At 39.4% G+C, this 18,123-nt stretch overlaps 1 long non-coding RNA gene across 1 annotated transcript; it reads left to right on the plus strand.

The window, feature by feature from the left end:
- The first annotated feature begins 5,932 nt into the window (after positions 1-5,932).
- On the plus strand, positions 5,933-7,923 carry LOC116292512 (uncharacterized). Its single transcript, XR_004196670.2, has 2 exons — positions 5,933-6,366; positions 7,361-7,923. It is a non-coding gene; the product is annotated as an uncharacterized LOC116292512 (long non-coding RNA).
- The last annotated feature ends 10,200 nt before the right edge of the window (positions 7,924-18,123 follow it).

The following is an 18,123-nucleotide window of genomic DNA, read 5'->3' on the forward strand; positions in this document are numbered from 1 at the left end:
CTTCTAAAGGCAACGCGAAAGAACTGGGAATCCGGGTGACCGTAGCGGTCGTAATATTCTTTACAGTCTCCAAGACCCTTAAATGACGCAGGGTAACAATGTTTCATATCTAAGGATACGTACTCATCCTCGTCGTATTCCATGTTCCATAAACCGCCGTGTCCATGTTCTAGGCATGCTTTGGAGATCTCCTTGAATTCTTTTGGGGTCGGTTTCCATCCGTTTCTTTTCTTTGCGGCTAAGAAGTCCAAACTGCGACTGCTTAGGACTTCTTCTGAAAAGTCTTCGCCCAAGGTTTCACAAGCACTTCGGATGCGCTGATGTTCAATTTCTGGGCGGTATAATGTACCATCTTGGGTCATAAATTGACTTCCGTCCGAATCCATCAACCAAATAGAATTCTCATACACTAACTCCATTAATGGGGAATTCTGGTAGACCTTAACTTCCTTCTTCTTGGGGAATCTTAACTCCCTCCAGGTATGCCCATTGTGCTGGTAGATGGTTATAGGAGCACCACGACCACCATACTTGTGTGTTCCTGGATAAATGAAACCGTCTGTTATGTCTTTTACCATGATACGACTTTCTAAGGCAGTTTCTAACTTTTTTATGTTTTCTATTGTAGCCCCGGCTTTGTAGGTGGAGTTTTCCCATTTCCTGATGGCTTCTTTTCTTTTCAGAGTTAACTTACCTCCGCGGGCGGAATCTTCAAAGAACTCCCTTACCAGCTTACCGACACAATTACCAGGGTGTCGCATTGGTTGTAACTTTTTTACGTTCGGCCTTTTAATCTCGTATGCGGCGTAGATTACCACGGTAACCGGGTAAGCAACTTCGTAGAACAACATGTCGATGCCTACCAGCGCTCCAGGCCTCGGTGTCCTTGTTTAAGACGAATAAGCTTTGCTTACCAGACGCCCGGATTGGGTTACGACCCCTTTCTATTGTCCATTCGCCGTCTAAGTACTTTATAAATGTTAATTCCAAACGGTAGTTACCTTCTGGCATCAAACTTATTAACCTTTCGGCTCTTTCTTCGTCCATGATTTCTTCTCTGTCTCCTTCTGCAAACGTCGTGAAGGCAAAATCGGCATCCAAACGATCCAATACCTGGGTTCGCAACTTACGCACAGTTTTGTTTTGAATGCTCGTGATGGCGTCCATCTATATCTAGGAAATATTTTAACCTTCGTTTGTGACACTACAGAATTCTTTACATTCGTGCATTGTATATAGAACAAATATCTTAACTTAGTACTGCGGGGCACCGATAAAACCCGTGGAGCATTTCTCAAATCGAATTACGCAGGCAATACCCAGAACGACCTTACGGGTAATACCCGCGGCCGACGCACGTACATGAGGGCGGGTAATACCCGTGTAATTCCGGGGGGTGACCGCGAGTCCCCCTTACTGCTGCTCTTTTTTGTCTAGACATATTTCATCGGCTTTTGCCTTTCTAACTTTCAAAATTTTTCGCATGACCTCTTGGGCTCGTTTCATGTGGGAACGGGCTCTTTTCTGGTTCGCCAGAAGGGACTTTCTCATTTCGGGTGTCACATTTTTTTTGAGGCGTTCTTGTATGGATACCATTTCTCGTTCGACCTCGTTTATTCTAGCCAAGTTGTTACTTAAAGTGCCCGGTTTCAAGGTACTGGGTGCAGCTTCTCCTAACGTGACTAGGTGTTCGTTTTCCTTGGAAAGAAGGTTTTGCTGTTCAAACCTCCATTCTTCGTTTACTTGGGAAGAAATGGCTGCCTTGTTTTTATTGGTCTCACGGCACAGTTCCTTTACCCTTTTATTCCAGAAATTAAGATACAGTTTTCGCATCCTTTTTGCACCATCAACTTCTTTGTCTGAATATATCTTAATATCCTTAATCTCCGCTTCTCTCTGGTATCTAAAGGCATTTTTCCAGATACTCTTTGGGGGGTGGGCATGATCTCCTAAATCCTCAGGCCTTTTAGTGCCTAAATTCTTTATCGAACGACTCTTTTGTGTCGGTTTTATTTTGGTGCTTGCGGGGCTCTTGGCTAAGTAAGTCGTCAACAAAATTCGATGGCTCATGGTCACCCAGCCTATCTAACACAACTGTTAGGATTGTTCTTTCGCCAATAGCCCTTCTGTAGCCACATCATCAATGCCCAAGACACTTTCACCTTGTTTCTAATAAAAAATTACTGACAGCATCGCGATTTATGATTGGATGTGAACAAACACTGTGACAGCTAATTGACAGGCATCGCGCATATTATGGGTTAGCAAACCAAAAGGTAGTAAAGTTACAGACCACGAATTCTTCAGGGGTTATAGCCGAACCATAAAGAGTTCTGCAGGGGTATTGCATACTCTACAGGAATTCTTCGGGGGTCACAAGCAAACCATAAAGAATTCTGTAGGGATATTGTATGTTCTACAGGAATTCTTCAGGGGTTATAGGCGAACCTAAAGAATTCTGTAGGGATATTGTACGTTCTACAGGAATTCGTATGGGGTTATAGGCGAACCATAAAGGATTCTGTAGGGATACTGTATGGTCTACAGGAATTCTTTGGGGGATATGGGGGAACCATAAAGACCATTCTACAGGGGTAGGGCCAATGAAAACAATATGCCAAGTACAAGTATTCTTCAGGGGTAAGCTATGAACTGCAGGGAATTCCACAGGGATCTTCATGTCCAGGAATTTCTTAGGGGGTTCATAAACACGTAGGTCCTCAACGGGGGGGGGGGGGGGGGGGGGGGGGGGGGGTACGGATAATAAATGCAATAGCCCATTGATCGTCTGATATCACTTGAACATCACTGTTCCTATCAGAAAGAATGTACTAAGACAAGATTACAGTAGATCCAACTACGTTTAAGGTGAAAAATCGAGGAGATTTGAAGAAAACCTTGAGCTTAGAAAACTCTTTTCATTCCATCTTTGGAATGTGCTGAGTTGCTAATGTGGTAATACCGACACAGGGATCCCAATATTGATATCAAATTCATAGTTAGGTTTTCACGATCATTTGGTTTTTGTCTGACAAGTAAGGCGGGTTTGTTTATCGATCTAGTTTCTTGCACATCTTTCGATTATTGTTCAAAAAAAGTATTTATTTTTTTCATTAGAAAGACTTTCTTTTTTCTTTTTTCTTCTATTTTTAGCTCTCAGCTCCCATCATCCATCACTGGCTCCACATCCAAGATGGCGAATCAAATGTTCAGATTCGCAGGAAAGTTCAATTTGGTTGGCAAATATCTAATCATTGGTGCAAAGATTATCAAAAAAGTTCAAATATTCGACCAGTGTACACGCAGAGGGCTGTCTAGCTTGAATCGTCCAATGTTTAGGGATAATTTAACGAACACAGCGTGCGTAGCTCAGACTCATTTATATTCCAAATGGCTTCAAAACCTTTCTTTGTAATACAAGACAGAAATACAGCAGTGTGTTGGGAGATATGATGGAGACACAAGAACAGCCACGATCTCAGCGAACAGTAGGTGCCACAGGCATGATGTTGTACTTGGTATTGGGATTCAAGTTAAGATGTAAAAAGAATGTATATATTTTCTTTAGATAAGTCGTTCAGACTGGAAAAGATGAATTTGATCTAAATATTTTGGTACAGTTCTCAGCTGAGTTTGATAAGACAACAGTTTTACCATCTATATATACTTATAAGATATAAACTATAAGATAAAACATAAAAAATAGGTAATATAGCTAATACAGTGGGTAAGAGGGTAAATAATTGCTGGTGCCATAAATGCTAAAAGGCTAGGCGAGCTTATATGTCAATTGCTACTACTATAAAAGTTGAAACGAGTACCTAGCTGATGCAACATGAGTTCTAATGCACTAATGTACAAACTAGTTAGATAAGCTGACTGGAAATGCCTACGTAATTACTCATGCTTATGTAAGACTTCCCATGAACCTGACATGTCCTCCTCTACGTAGTCTAGATTTCTATTAACAAAGTCATCATCCGCAATATCTGTATCAAGGTTAAAACACTAGGGAGAGGTTTTCCATTGAAATTCAAGAATGAGGGCTGCAGGTTTAAGAACGAACCAAGCCCTATTTCTGATGTTTGATGGAGGGTTTGAATTTTCGATGGAAAACCTGTCCTGGGTTTTGAATTCAGCCCCGCTCTCCCCTGTTAGCATCACTGCTGGATTCAAAACCCGGAACGGGTTTTCCACTGAACTTCAAATCTGACATCAAACAATAGAAATAGGGAATGGTTGATTTCTAAATGTCTATCAAAAAATATATATAAATTAAAACGACTCATTTCAGTGGAAAAATGATTGGAGTAACTAGATGGCATAGAGTAGGGTAGAATGGTCAGTAACCAGTAAGTAGCTTCCCTTCCCACAACACACACATTTTTAGTTAAGGGTGAGGTCTACTCTCCCAAGAACACACACATTTTCAGTTAAGGGTGGGGTCTACCCTCACCACAATACACTTAATTTTAGTTAAGGGTGAGGTCTACCCTACACACAACACACACATTTTTAGTTAAGGATGAGGTCTACCCTCACCACAATACACACATTTTTAGTTAAGGGTCAGGTCTACCCTCACCACAACACACACATTATTAGTTAAGGGTGAGGTCTACTCTCCACACAACACACACATTTTTAGTTAAGGGTGAGGTCTACCCTCCCCACAACACACTCATTTTTAGTTAAGGGTAAGGTCTACCCTCCCCACAACACACACATTTTTAGTTAAGGGTAAGGTCTACCCTCCCCACAATACACACATATTTAGTTAAGGGTCAGGTCTACCCTCCCCACAACACACATTTTTAGTTAAGGGTCAGGTCTACCCTCACCACAATACACTTAATTTTAGTTAAGGATGAGGTCTACCCTACACACAACACACACATTTTTAGTTAAGGATGAGGTCTACCCTCACCACAATACACACATTTTTAGTTAAGGGTGAGGTCTACCCTCACCACAACACACACATTATTAGTTAAGGGTGAGGTCTACTCTCCACACAACACACACATTTTTAGTTAAGGGTGAGGTCTACCCTCCCCACAACACACTCATTTTTAGCTAAGGGTAAGGTCTACCCTCCCCACAACACACACATTTTTAGTTAAGGGTAAGGTCTACCCTCCCCACAATACACACATATTTAGTTAAGGGTCAGGTCTACCCTCCCCACAACACACATTTTTAGTTAAGGGTCAGGTCTACCCTCCCCACAACACACACATTTCTAGTTAAGGACGAAGAATATTATCACCATTCTCATTCATGGCCATGGTTAAAGGCAGATGTTGCTTGATATCAAAGAAAGATGCTTTTTCATACACTCATATATTATTTCCTGGGTTTATAAATATTTAGGGTTTCTGGAAATATATGATGATGTTCAAGGACAGGTCTTATTTCAGTTTTGTTTAGTATGTCTGTATGTCTCGGGGGATATCCATGATATTTTAGCTAAGCCCCAAGGGGAGGGTCAGGAAATGTCATTCCTATTGCTAGGGAGGGTCACATTATTTTCGGCCCTCATTTTCAATTCTCCACCTTCCAGCCTCGCTTTCCATTCTCAAAAATTCAGTTTTAAGCTTTAATGCGTTTTTTTCCTTTCTTAAAAATTATTGATTCTCTAGAATAGAAGAACGATTGGTGCTAATAGACTGAATTGCAAGGGATTCTGGTAGTAGTAGTAGTATGTCCAGCCGTAACGAGTTATGAAATAGTGAGCTGGCCGCGTGTCCTATGATGTTGACTTGCAAGGTTTTGTCAATGACGTTTGAGGTGTCGAGAGTTTATTCATTTATAAAGTTAATGTGCAGTGACTTCGTTAAGTTTAATTAATTTTTTTCCACCTCTGTCGAGCAGCCAACGGTTTCTTTTCTCATGTCTTTAACCGTTGTTTTATTTTCATCAGGTGAGGTTATTTTGTAATATCTTCTTCCGAGTAACCAAACAAGACCAAGGGAGTAGAATAGCCGAAGAGAACAATCCCCTTACAGCTGTGTGTATCGTGAAATATCCCTCTATACACTACCATTATCAAGCTCTTCTGTCTTTTACACTGTGTGTTTTTACGCGAGTGTACGGTTTGTTTACTAAGCTGTAGCCTTTTCAACATTCACAAGACAGCTCTACTTTGCAACAACCAAACACCTGACAAGCAATATTTACGTACAGAATGATATTTGAAAGAACATGTCATTCAGCTTTAAAGAGAACACTTTCCACGCCCATTTCACTACGATTCTTATAAACAGCTTTAGCACGAATGTAACTGCTTCATATCTTGCGGTTTATACTAGTCGAAGGTTATATTCATCTCGGAAAAATTCCCGGTGAACAAAAACACGAACAAGGGTAAGTAAGACGATGGAAATGTAATTTGCTGGTTAAAGTTGTTTTTCTTCTCCGTGGCTAAGGAGGTCAATAGATTTCGATAGCTTTTTCCTTCTTGATTAATACATACTTAGCTTATCATTGCCTTGGATTTCTCTCTCATTGTGTGTGTGCGTGTTTTTTAAAACATAAACCATGTTTTCCATTGTTAATCGTGATGCTAATTGTCAAAACTATATCTCTCGCTTCTCACCGCGCCGGGTTGTAGCTCATGTTCGATTCCTTGACTCAGCATCCCATGTAAATTGAGTTTGTTGGATTTCTCCTTTTACTGATTCGAGGGTTTTTCTCCAGTTTCTACGGTTGTCCTCCCTCTGCAAACAAAAAACGCTAAATTCCAATTCAATCTAAAAAAATAAATAGAGGATATTACATGGGCGCGCGGAGATACAAAATTTATCTTCGAGTGTTGAAAAGATCTCTCACAAGTGAGCGCAGCGAACGAGTGAGAGATTTTCAACACGAGAAGATAAATTTCGTATCTCCAAGAGCCCATGTAGTATTCTGTTTATTATATAATTATCAATGAAGTTTGTTTTGGCTTTTTCAGGCAATTCTTTCCTTGTATTTTTGAATAGCCATCGCTATGGTGTTATTTTCACACGTGAAAATAACATGTTATTTTCACGTGTGAAGATATCAATTTTTCGAAATAGAGAAAAATAGATATTTCATTGGTAATTATATAATAAATAAAATAAATAAATGGGATTTAGCAGTGGCATTTCTACAGAGTAGCTATTCATCCACTGTAATTCCAGGGGAGGAAAACCGGGGAACCCGGAAAACCCTCGAAGGACAGGAGAGAACCAACAAACAACTCTACTCACATACGACACCGAGCTCAGCGGGACTGGAACCCGGGTTGCATTATTGGTGGGAGGCGAGCGCTCTCACCCCTACGCCACCCGTGCTTCCCAACTATGATCGTGAATCCCTCGTGTTTTTCCTCTAGATGTCTCTACTGTATCTCGCCGTCGTCTTTTCTTTGGTCGGAGTATCTTTCGGCTTCCGTGGATCTTGCTATGCCCCTCCACTCGTCTACGGTGGTACATGTTGGTCCAGTACGGCAATATTTGGAAGCTCCAGCACGCGTGTGAAGTACTCAGTATCTGTAAAGGGTGACACCATGGTTTGCTGTAAAGCCCTGGCTTGTGGTACGGGAAGCAGCTGCTCTTCATGGGGCTGGTATTCCATGGGATGCTTCGGTGGATCTGGATCGTGGTCGTTCCCTTGGGGAAGCAATGTGGGGAGCCCAGCTATTAAGTGTAAAGGGAGTCCTCTAGGAAGCGCCCTTGAATGGTCTCATTAAAGCCGATCGATCGCACCTTGGTATCTATAGTCAAACATAGCTAACATACGTAGTCGGGATAGGAAGCTACCGCTAACCAGGCTAACCATCGTCATTTACAGGATAACTGTTGTCCTGCCATATATTCACTACTCTTATCAATGAACGTGGGTTTTGCATTTATCATAGAAAATGCCGAAGTGGAAATAAAAAGCTCATTATTGGGATCAGTATGCTTCTATGTGTGTGTGAGTAATGTTTTTTATTGTTGGGGTTTTGTGTGTGTGTGTGTGTGTGTGTGTGTGTGTGTGTGTGTGTGTGTGTGTGTGTGTGTGTGTGTGTGTGTGTGTGTGTGCGTGCGTGCGTGCTTAAATCCCTATATGACTGTTGTGATCCAGCGACATAAAACGTTTACGTGCGCTTGATAACCTGAATCATCTTTCTTCCCTTCCCTTCTCCTCTCGACCCATTTCTTCCTTCCTTTCCTCAATTCTTTGCCGAGTGTCTGCCTTTCAGTTACCTTACCCCATGCAGTCTGCTCCCTTCTTCTTACTTTCATTCTCACTCCCATCCTCGCAAAAAAACCAGCATGTACAACCAATGACATGTTTAATTATTTAAATGGAATATTCACCATGATGATTCACCATAATCACTGAGCCTGAGGGGAATAATCCGGTTTTAGGTTTTAGTTATCAGAGAAAAGTCGAAATTCAGGTTAAAAAACGTTATAGTATTACTTCAGATGTGGAAAACTTTGGAAGACCTCATGATCACCGCTCCATCGGTGATTATCGTCTCAGAATCACCGGTCGCTCGACTAATCAGAGCTCGAGAAACTCTATATTCAATTCTAAGACCCCGTCCTCACTAATGCGTTTTCGAAAGGCTCCGTTTTTGTCTTGCCGAAAACGCATCGATTGCTTTGCGTCTACACTAGCGTTTTCATATCGTTTTCGACTGTCCATACTAAAACGCTCGAAAATGCATACATGTCTCTTTGTGACGTGATGCATCAATCCGCGCTTGCCCGGTTGAACAGCGCCCGCGGTGTTTGTCCCACCACGCGCGCGCTTGTTCGACCTCAGTGGTCGAATCCAAAATCTTCTCGGCTTTGATACGGCTTAGTTGCCCGAGTCTTACGTTGTGAAGTATTCGAAAATACTAGTGCCCTTAGAATAGATGTTCTTCTTCTATTTGTTGCCAACAGATTGAACAAAGCAATATTTAGTTTCAAACAAGCGATTAAACAAGTCAACAACATAAAAATGTGCTCATCCGCGATGAGCAATGAGCTGCTATTGACGTCATCATTTTCAAAAGGCTCCGTTTTCGACCGTCCACCAAAACGATGTGTATCCGTTTTCATTTGGTACCAATTTGGACGGCGTTTTCAAATCGATGCGTTTTTCGATGAATACGCCCATCGTTTTCGAGCGTTTTAGTGTGGAGGGAACTGAGGCCAAAACGCATCGAAATGTCTGCGTTTTCAAACGAAAACGCATTAGTATGGACGGGGTCAAAAATTATACTAAAATTGGTCACTCTATTATTTTATTGTTTTGAAAAGTTACACACCTGTACATGTATAAACTCTCATTTACTGACACAAGCAACTCTCACACACTACTTTATATGTACCAGATAGTGCATAATTTGCTTTGTTATAAAAAAAAGTCAGATAATTAGATTTTTTTAATCTATGTCAAAGGATTAAGAAAGAGTATTCGCCAATTTTTTAGGATTATATAAAACTTGCGTTAAGGTTCTAAGACATGTAGTCTCTACTTGAAACGACGCCAGAATCAACAGCCATCTCTGATTCTGCCTCAATCGAACCACATAAATGATCTTTCACTGTTGGAGTTGAGACGACACCAGTTTTCACAGACGAGTCGCTAGAGGCCGAGGCTTCTTCGTCCATAAATTTCTGAACCTCGAGGGCCTCGAAGGAATTCTTGGATGCTTTTAACCCAAGAAGCACCTCAATGTTGACGTGATGTTGAGACCACTCGGTGTGCAGTTTGTGTAAGCTGGGTGTGGTGTGTTCTGGAACTTCATTAGTTTGCTCGTCTTCTTTTATATCACTACATTGGATTTCAGTGTCATTACGATCAGCCGTTGATGATGTCCTATGATGGTGCTCTACTAACTCGTTCCCATTGTGCGGATCACATGCATCCCTTTGAACAGGATCATTAGGCTTGGGTAAAGCAAAGTTTAACGTCCGTCTGATCAAAGAATAGACGTCGGTGATCGTCCCACCTGGTACTTCACTGAATCTATCAGTACTATCCGAAGCCTCGACAGCATTTGGGGCGTCACTGGGTACTATAATGTCAGTAATGTGTAAGGTATCATTGTCTCCAGAAGTGGCAACATCATCAGAAGAAGAGAGTGCCTCTTTATCAGCAATTGGAGCTGAGGTATCAACGTCTCCAGGGATGTCAGCATCATCAGAAGAGGGTGCCTCATTATCTGCTGCAGTATTTAAGGCATCACCTGGTACTTCGATGTGAGTACTATCTGAGGTATCGACGTCTCCAGGGATGTCAGCATCATCAGAAGAGGGTGCCTCATTATCTGCTGCAGTATTTAAGGCATCACCTAGTACTTTGGTGTGAGTACTATCTGATGAGGTATCAATGTCTCCAGAAGTGTCAGCATCATCAAAAGAAGAGGGTGCCTGTTTATCTACTGCAGCATTTGGAGCATCACCTAGTATTTCGATGTGAGTACTGTTTGAGGTATCAATGTCTCCAAAAGTGGTAGCACTACCAGACGAGCAGGTCGCTGGGATTTCCTTGTTCTCCAAGCCATGTGTTCCGACAGAACTGTCACTACTGGCAGACATGGTTCCCTCAACCGCAGGAGTCTTGGATACTTGGATGTGGTCCCGTCCATCATCGGTGAACGAGTCTGTGATTGAAGAGGACATGGACATCAACTATCAATAACTATCAGCATTATTTTCACATTCCTCCGAACCGCCTCCCGGTTAGCTCAGTTGGTAAGAGCGTCGGTCTGTCGTGATTCGGCCAAACCAACACTCAGGGTCCTCAAAAAACTGAGGAGAAGGTGCTACCTTCGTGTTACATCTGCAAATTGTAAGACCTTTACGTGGCGGGGATAACCATATTAATGGCGGTGCCGTCCCTAATTAACTAGAGACGTTAAAAGAGAACCACGAATTTATCAGTCGTCAAGTTCTGTCAAGTGTTATCCTCCATAAATAAAGTTAATTTATTAATTAATTTTAGTTATCTTTATTGATTATTCCTAAATACATTATTTAGCCACTATTAAAAATACTTACCAAAATAGACATCTCGCTTGCTCCAAAAGAACTGACGTCAGAGAGAGAAAATGTCTGTAAAAAACCATTTTGTTTTGAGAAATCATCATATCGATGGATACATGGAATATAGCAAAAAAAACTATTGCTTATGACACGAGTGAAAAACGTCTGCGCATGCTCTGAATCGTTATGCAAATTAGTCAAATCATATGTCAATTTGACTTTCAAACATGCCTGATAAATTGGGCTTCACAAAACGCCAAAACTTAGTCCATGCTTGAAACTTAAGGCTAATTCTTTCATATTGTGTTTGTTAATACAGTATCGGGGTCTGACAAAAGTATACTCGCGAAATTTTTTGTATACTTGGAGAAAACAAACATTTATTTTCTTACTCGAACTCTTCAAAATTCTTAGAAAGCGTGCCAGAAATACACGTATGCGCAAACGTTTTTCTGTAGTGTCATTACTGATATCTTTAAAATTTCTTACCTCATGATTGTTGTCACCGCCCAGTGGCTTCTCTAAGTCCACATTTAGCATAGTGTTATCAATACTTGGACAAACCGCTTCATGGGTCTCGCCAGCCTTGCGCACAGAGTAGAGTCTGCTAGTGTAAGCCTTCCTTGCCCCACCAGGAGAGGCTGTCAGCTGGAGAATTTTGAAGCTCGACTCTGATAACCTGGCTTGTTCCTTTGCATTTTTATCGGCTGATTTAGCTGATTCAACGTCATTCTTCTTCTCTGGTTCTTCTGTTACCTTGTTCTTTTTGCTTCCTTTATTGAACCACGAAAACCAATTCTTCTTCTTAAGCTTCTTCTCAGTTGATTTGATTGTTTTTCCATCAACCTTGCCCTCCTGCAATCTGCCAACACTCGATGAGTGTGTATTGGATGAGGACTGAGAGGTCAGGCAAGGGACAGCAGGTTCGTGATTGGTTCTTCTATGATCAACCAGAGTATCTATAGTCAAAGGTTTAGTGCCGTTGCCGTTAGCAGAGTTGGTGCGTCCAGATGGTTCGTTGACGACTTCTAATTCTGCTGCAAAAAAATGGTATAAAAGAAAAGTTTTGAGGAATATATCGATGACTGGCGAATGGTGCGAGCTTGGTGTTCTTTAGAATAGGTCAGATGTTCTAATATAAAGGCGCGCGTTAATGATTGTTCTATCGTTCTTTCGAATAGCAGCATTGATGATGTCATTTTATCACAGTATTTAAGGAAACTTCCACATATCTAGCAAAAAAAATCAATTTGATATATTATTGCGTAATTTCTGATGTTGAGCATTTCAAGCTTGTGAGTTTCGAGAGAAGGGATTTAGGATTTTGAACCGTGTTTAGACTTACCATCGTCGCCAGCGCCAACATCGTTCAAGATGCAATAGAAGACAAGACTCACTACACCATGCCAGAAGTTTGCCACTCGTCCCTCGGGGCGGGGCTTCTTCCGTCTGTTGTCTTGTCTTCGTTTAAAGATATTCATGACATACCTGAGATCAACAAATCAAGAACAAGATGTTTGAAGTGTAAGTAATCAAGCGCTTCTCATTGAAACAACTGTTTGAAAAAATATTTAAGAGCTTGATGATTGGTTGATGCAACTTACTACGTCATAGCGACAAAGAATGTCATGACCAAAGAACTGAAACTTCTGTAAACAGAACTCCAAAATTGCATGGTGAGCTGTTCAAACTAAATTAATTTTCGCAAATTAGCAATGAATGTTCCTCAGTGTATGAAACTCAGAAACTGATAATTGGTTGATTGCTTGATGACGTCATTTGATTAGCATTAGTCACGTCATTTTTTAATTAGTCTAAAGAGAACTTCGATAGAGCTTTTTAGTGACGCCAATCGTATGTAAAACGACTTGCAGGTCCAAAACGAAATTAAAAGCAGTTCTGTAAAGATTTTTTCTTACTTTTAATTTCTTGGTGACAGGATTTGTTGTCCAAAGTTCTAATTGTTTCAGGTGGATGTTATATCATTGAGAACATTTTTCACTTTATTTTAGCAGTTTTTGTGGGCACAGGGAACTCTAAAAATAGTGTAAATCAAAAACTACGGCTTTTCGACCAATAAGATAAGGTCTGCCATATTCACCGTGCCATTTTTCCCATTTCAGATCAATCTTCGCAATGTTTCTTTTTGGGGTGGGATTAACATGAACCGGGGGAGAGGAACTTAAAAGATTAGAAAAAATGTCTGAAATCCGTTCATTAAAAGTGTCCATTTGAATTGAAGATTAGAATCAGTCATGCAGAAGTAACTGTAAAAGATTTGAAATGTGAATGTATTCAGGGCTGCACGGCGCTGCTCCATCACTAAAGGAGGCTTATAACCGGAAATCACTTTTTCTTAGCAGACGGGTGGGAACATAGTGCAGGTTTCGTATGACTGTGAAAAGCTCAATGCCGTAAGCGTGCCGTGCCGTGACCGTGATACTTTCTAGAATTTTAATTGGCTGATTTTTTTCGCGCGCAATATGATTAGCCTAAAAGTGTCGTGATCTTGGCGTGGCCGTGTCCGCGCCGTGTTTATGCAGTGTTCCGGGTATTTGATTGGATGGAGAGTAAATTCTCGTGCAATGTGATTGGACTGACGTATCCTTTGCTGTGTCACGACCGTGTTCGTGCCGTGAAGTTTTCAGTCATACGAAAACTGCACAAATCGGGGTAGGCGCGCGTGCCGGGGTTTGGGCAGCTCATGTCCTGGATTTTTGTAAAAAATAAGAAAGAAAAAAAATACAAAGAAATAAATGCATTGCTCGCGCATAGTGTGCAAACAATACCAATCAGTCAATATCACTGCATTAAACCCAAGAATGTTTATTTCTTTGTAACAATACAAGATTTTAACCCCAGTATTTAGCTACTGAAATAGAAAAAAAAAACATCTTGAAGCTCAGTCTACAGAGTAATATAATATCATTGTTATTGATTATCATCAGTATTATTATTTTTAAGGCTATATTTTTAATATGTATATATTTTTATCATTATTTACATGATTATAGAGTTGACACTATGGCCTCATGGCCTATAGACTCGAAGAACTTTTGGCCTTATTTGGGCTGCCTGTGCATTTGACTGCAACATGCTGCATCAATACTACTACTAATACTACTACTAAATATATACATGCGTAATAGGTAAATTACAAGCCTTAGATGAAACGACAATGTCAAACAAACAGCTGTCCACGGTTTCTAGTTGAGCTGGCTCATTTTTTACGCGACTTGAAGTTGTGAAAGGCTTGTATGGCACTCTTCTTCAGTCGTTTCATCTAAGGCTCGTAATTTACCTATTACGCATGTTCTTATTTGATATCCGAGCCCATCCCACACGGCTTACTGCCTCATCTATCTAGTACTAATTATATACTTATTTCAATAAAGTTAGTCATCTGAAAAGCTACAATAGACCTATCCCGAATTCTTTTGACTGGTCACGAAACAATGGTTTCAAGTCGAGGTTGAACTTGATGAATAAAAGAATCAAGTTCAGTCTCGACTTCAAACCATTGTTTCTTGGTCAGTCAAGCGAATTCGGGATAGGTCTATTGAGAGCTAAGACCTACAAGGATTATGGGTAGATATTTGACATTTGACATGTTGCAACCGCTTGGTAACTGATATTTTACCAGTTACAGTTTCATCCTCAAGCTGCAGATTGTATCAAAAGCTTTTTTTTTTTTTTTTTGCTTGAACTGTTTCCCATGATCCTCAGCAATCTCAGCTTTTCTGGTTTTTGACTAATCAGTTGTGCCATGGATGTGAAAAATGTATGCAAACTTATCAGATAAATGCCAGCAAAATAGGTACAAAATTCTTAGGGAAAAGTATATAGTATTATCATTATTTTCTTTACTAAGTATGTTAATATTCAAGATATTTTCAGTTGTAAAATACTGCAATGTTATTCAAATACTTAGAAAACTGTTAAAGAACATGTATGGTTTATACAATCATTTGAATAGTTTTTTTCACCAAGGTGTAAAAATGCATTGAATGTAAGGAAAAAGTTAGCATAAAATCCTGAACAAAATCTTGAACAGTTTACTTCAATAATGCACACAAATTCTTTTTTAAATGTTATTGATACCCTGAAACAACCTCTGGGCTGATCAAAGTCAGGGCACTGCTAACTCACAAATGGAACCCTCAAACAACCTCTGGACCGATGAAAATACTGCTAACTCACAGATTGAATGGAATTTAGCTTTGTTAGGTTTTGTGGAGGGAGGAAAACACTTGGCTTATTAGTAAGGTTAGACCTAACAAACTCTACTTAAACATGATCCCATATCAAGTACTTGAATTCAAGACCCCAGAGGTAAGAGGCATGTGCAATACTGCTAGACCACCCTCCATTCCTGTGATGAACATTATATTTATGCAACCTGCCATCACAGTTATAACGTGTGAGTAGACTTTCTAGTTCATTCTCTTTGCAATAGGATGTTTGCATGATGGCGTCATTTGACTCCCACTACCAAGATGCTTTGCAAATTTTCTTTCTTATTCAAATTTGTATTCCCTCATGAGAATAGTCAGGATAGTAAGAAAATTGGTACTAATTAACTGAACAAAAGAAAGTCTGCAAGGGAGTTTGGTAGTAGAGGTCAATGACGGCATCCTGCAAATGCCCTATTCAAGGGTTTTCCTATCTTCAGTTTTCCTCCATCTGCAAAAACCAACATCATTATTTATAAATCCCGATCCATTAGTCTCCCCGATTAGTAGGGCACTTGTGCCCAGCTAGAAGAAATAGAGACTGTAATAAAGTTATTATTATTATTATTATTATTATAAATATAAACAATTCTCTTCAAGCACCTGTCCAAATTCTTCTGACCCTCCCTTTTTGGCTGACACAAAAACTTGATGACCCCCTCTCCCCAGACTGAGCTAACTACAAGCGAAAAAATATTTAAAAGTTATATAAATACTTCATTAAAAAAGGAAATTCTACAAAAATATTAGAACCAGAAAATGTCCACACATTAACTTAATAATAAAGTATGCGTTCATCTAAATATAACATCTAATAAGTTAGTTATAACTCATTTAGCACTAATATTAAACTTATTCTAAAAAATATTACACTATTCATTAGCAAAAATCTTAAATCGCTAATACTCAATAATAAATATCAAATATAACTACTTTCAGTCTTATTACTTATCCTAAAATATTTATACCACGTTTTCAATTTTCACCCTTTTTATGGCCGAGAATTTTTTTTTTTTTTTTTTTTTTGGAGATTTCATTTATAAATATTAATCATTTACTGTAAATATTAGATTAGTTAAAAATGTGTATGAATGAGATGTATGCTGAATGGATTGATCATTAAAATAAGGTATTTAATATTTGAGATTATACAGAGCTATAGCTGTTTTGAGCCAAGGATTTGCACTGAGAAATATTAACCACAGGTAGCCCAAGCTTGGTTTCTGTAGTGTCATGTTATAAGGAAATGTATGTGGATTCTTCAAAAATTTCAATAAAATCATTGAAACGTGAAATAAAGCCTTGAAATTTTACCTGATCATTAGGAAAATAGCACTTTTTTGCTCTTTGTGGTTATTTTTTTAATTTAGCCAGTTTTAAGAATTTTTTTCCACAGCTACCTGCGTATTAACCTGCTATTAAAGCCTATCCTTTTACTTCTCCAGGCTACTGAGGAGTGTTTCTCTCTGTCCTTGAGCAGATAAAGAAAGCTCTTCTAGCAGGGTAAGAATTATATGTATGAGGATATTGATTACCACTTATGGTTACATATTTAGATTCTCGTGTAAAATTATGACAATAAGCCTTTGAATGAAAAGGCTTATTATAGCATGTACAGTATGCAAATATCTACATGTATATACATTCTTATTATATACATTTCTGAAAACACTTGTATATAATATGACCATATATATTCATCTAGAAGCTATTGAAAATAAGGTTGTGTATCACTACATATGTATACCCTACACACTAAGATTTTTCCACATTCACGACTATGCAAGTGCAAAAAAAATGCAGCTTTCGATGCAACTATTAACTACCGTACCACAAGTCATACGATTTTCAAACTTTGACTGAACAAAAGGTTCTTTTGGAAAGACGTTGTTTTGATGTAAGAAATATTAGCCTGTACATACTGATGAGAATCTAAAAGTACAAAATATTAATGTCAAAAAACAAATATAGGCAAGACAGTTCAATATGAACTTGATTTTACACCTCTTAATTGAGTTTCAAATGCTAGAATTTTTGTTGCAACATTTGATGCGTATTTCCTAACTTTCTGGCAACAACCCCAATGAACCCTTTGCAGCACGAAATGCAGCTGAGTTCTGAGGGCAAAACAATAGGTTTTCAATTCTCAGGAGATCAGGAGAATTAAATTATTATGTTTTGTCCTCCAAATTGAGCTGCTTTGAGGTCACATGCAATGAGTCTATTGTCTGCGAGAAAGTTTTGGCTATAATTGGCTAAGTCTATGAGTCTATTGTCTGCGAGAAAGTTTTGGCTATAATTGGCTAAGTCTCCTGGATAGTCATGGTGGTTGCCTTTGATGGAAATGTACATTCAATCTGTGCAGCAAAAGTTTTGGAGATACCAAACTCAACTGAGAGGCAATCAACTGCCAGTCATCATTCAAATAATAAAAATGTGGATAGTATTAACATTATATCAAAAAGATAACAAAAATTGCTAAAATACTAAATAAAGCACTAGATAAGCCAAACGTGTTTCCTGAGCAAGGATATGATCTGAGGATAGGTTTAGGCTGTGAATCTTTGGGGGGGTCGAAAACTTCAGCTGGACAAGTTCCAGGGGCATCATAACACATGTCCTTACAGGCAGGACAGATTATGGTCCCTTGATGAATCCAATTATCATAACTTTGCATTTGGATATATAAAACCTGTCCTTTGTGGAAACATGTGTACTTATAACCCTCGACAATAACCTTGAGCCCATCATTTTCACATTGATAATTATAGCACCCACTACCCCAATCAACAGTTATCCACTGACGGCTACATTTTGTCTTAGTCCATGGTTTACCTTGGACGAAGCATCGTGATTCAGATGAAGAATATTTTTTCCAGAGCATACTTTCTTTT

Source organism: Actinia tenebrosa, unplaced genomic scaffold, assembly GCF_029948245.1.
Source record: "Actinia tenebrosa isolate PJP-AT-01 unplaced genomic scaffold, QUT_ActTen_1.0 PGA_scaffold4__44_contigs__length_22323623, whole genome shotgun sequence".
In the NCBI taxonomy this organism is placed as follows: domain Eukaryota; kingdom Metazoa; phylum Cnidaria; class Anthozoa; order Actiniaria; family Actiniidae; genus Actinia; species Actinia tenebrosa.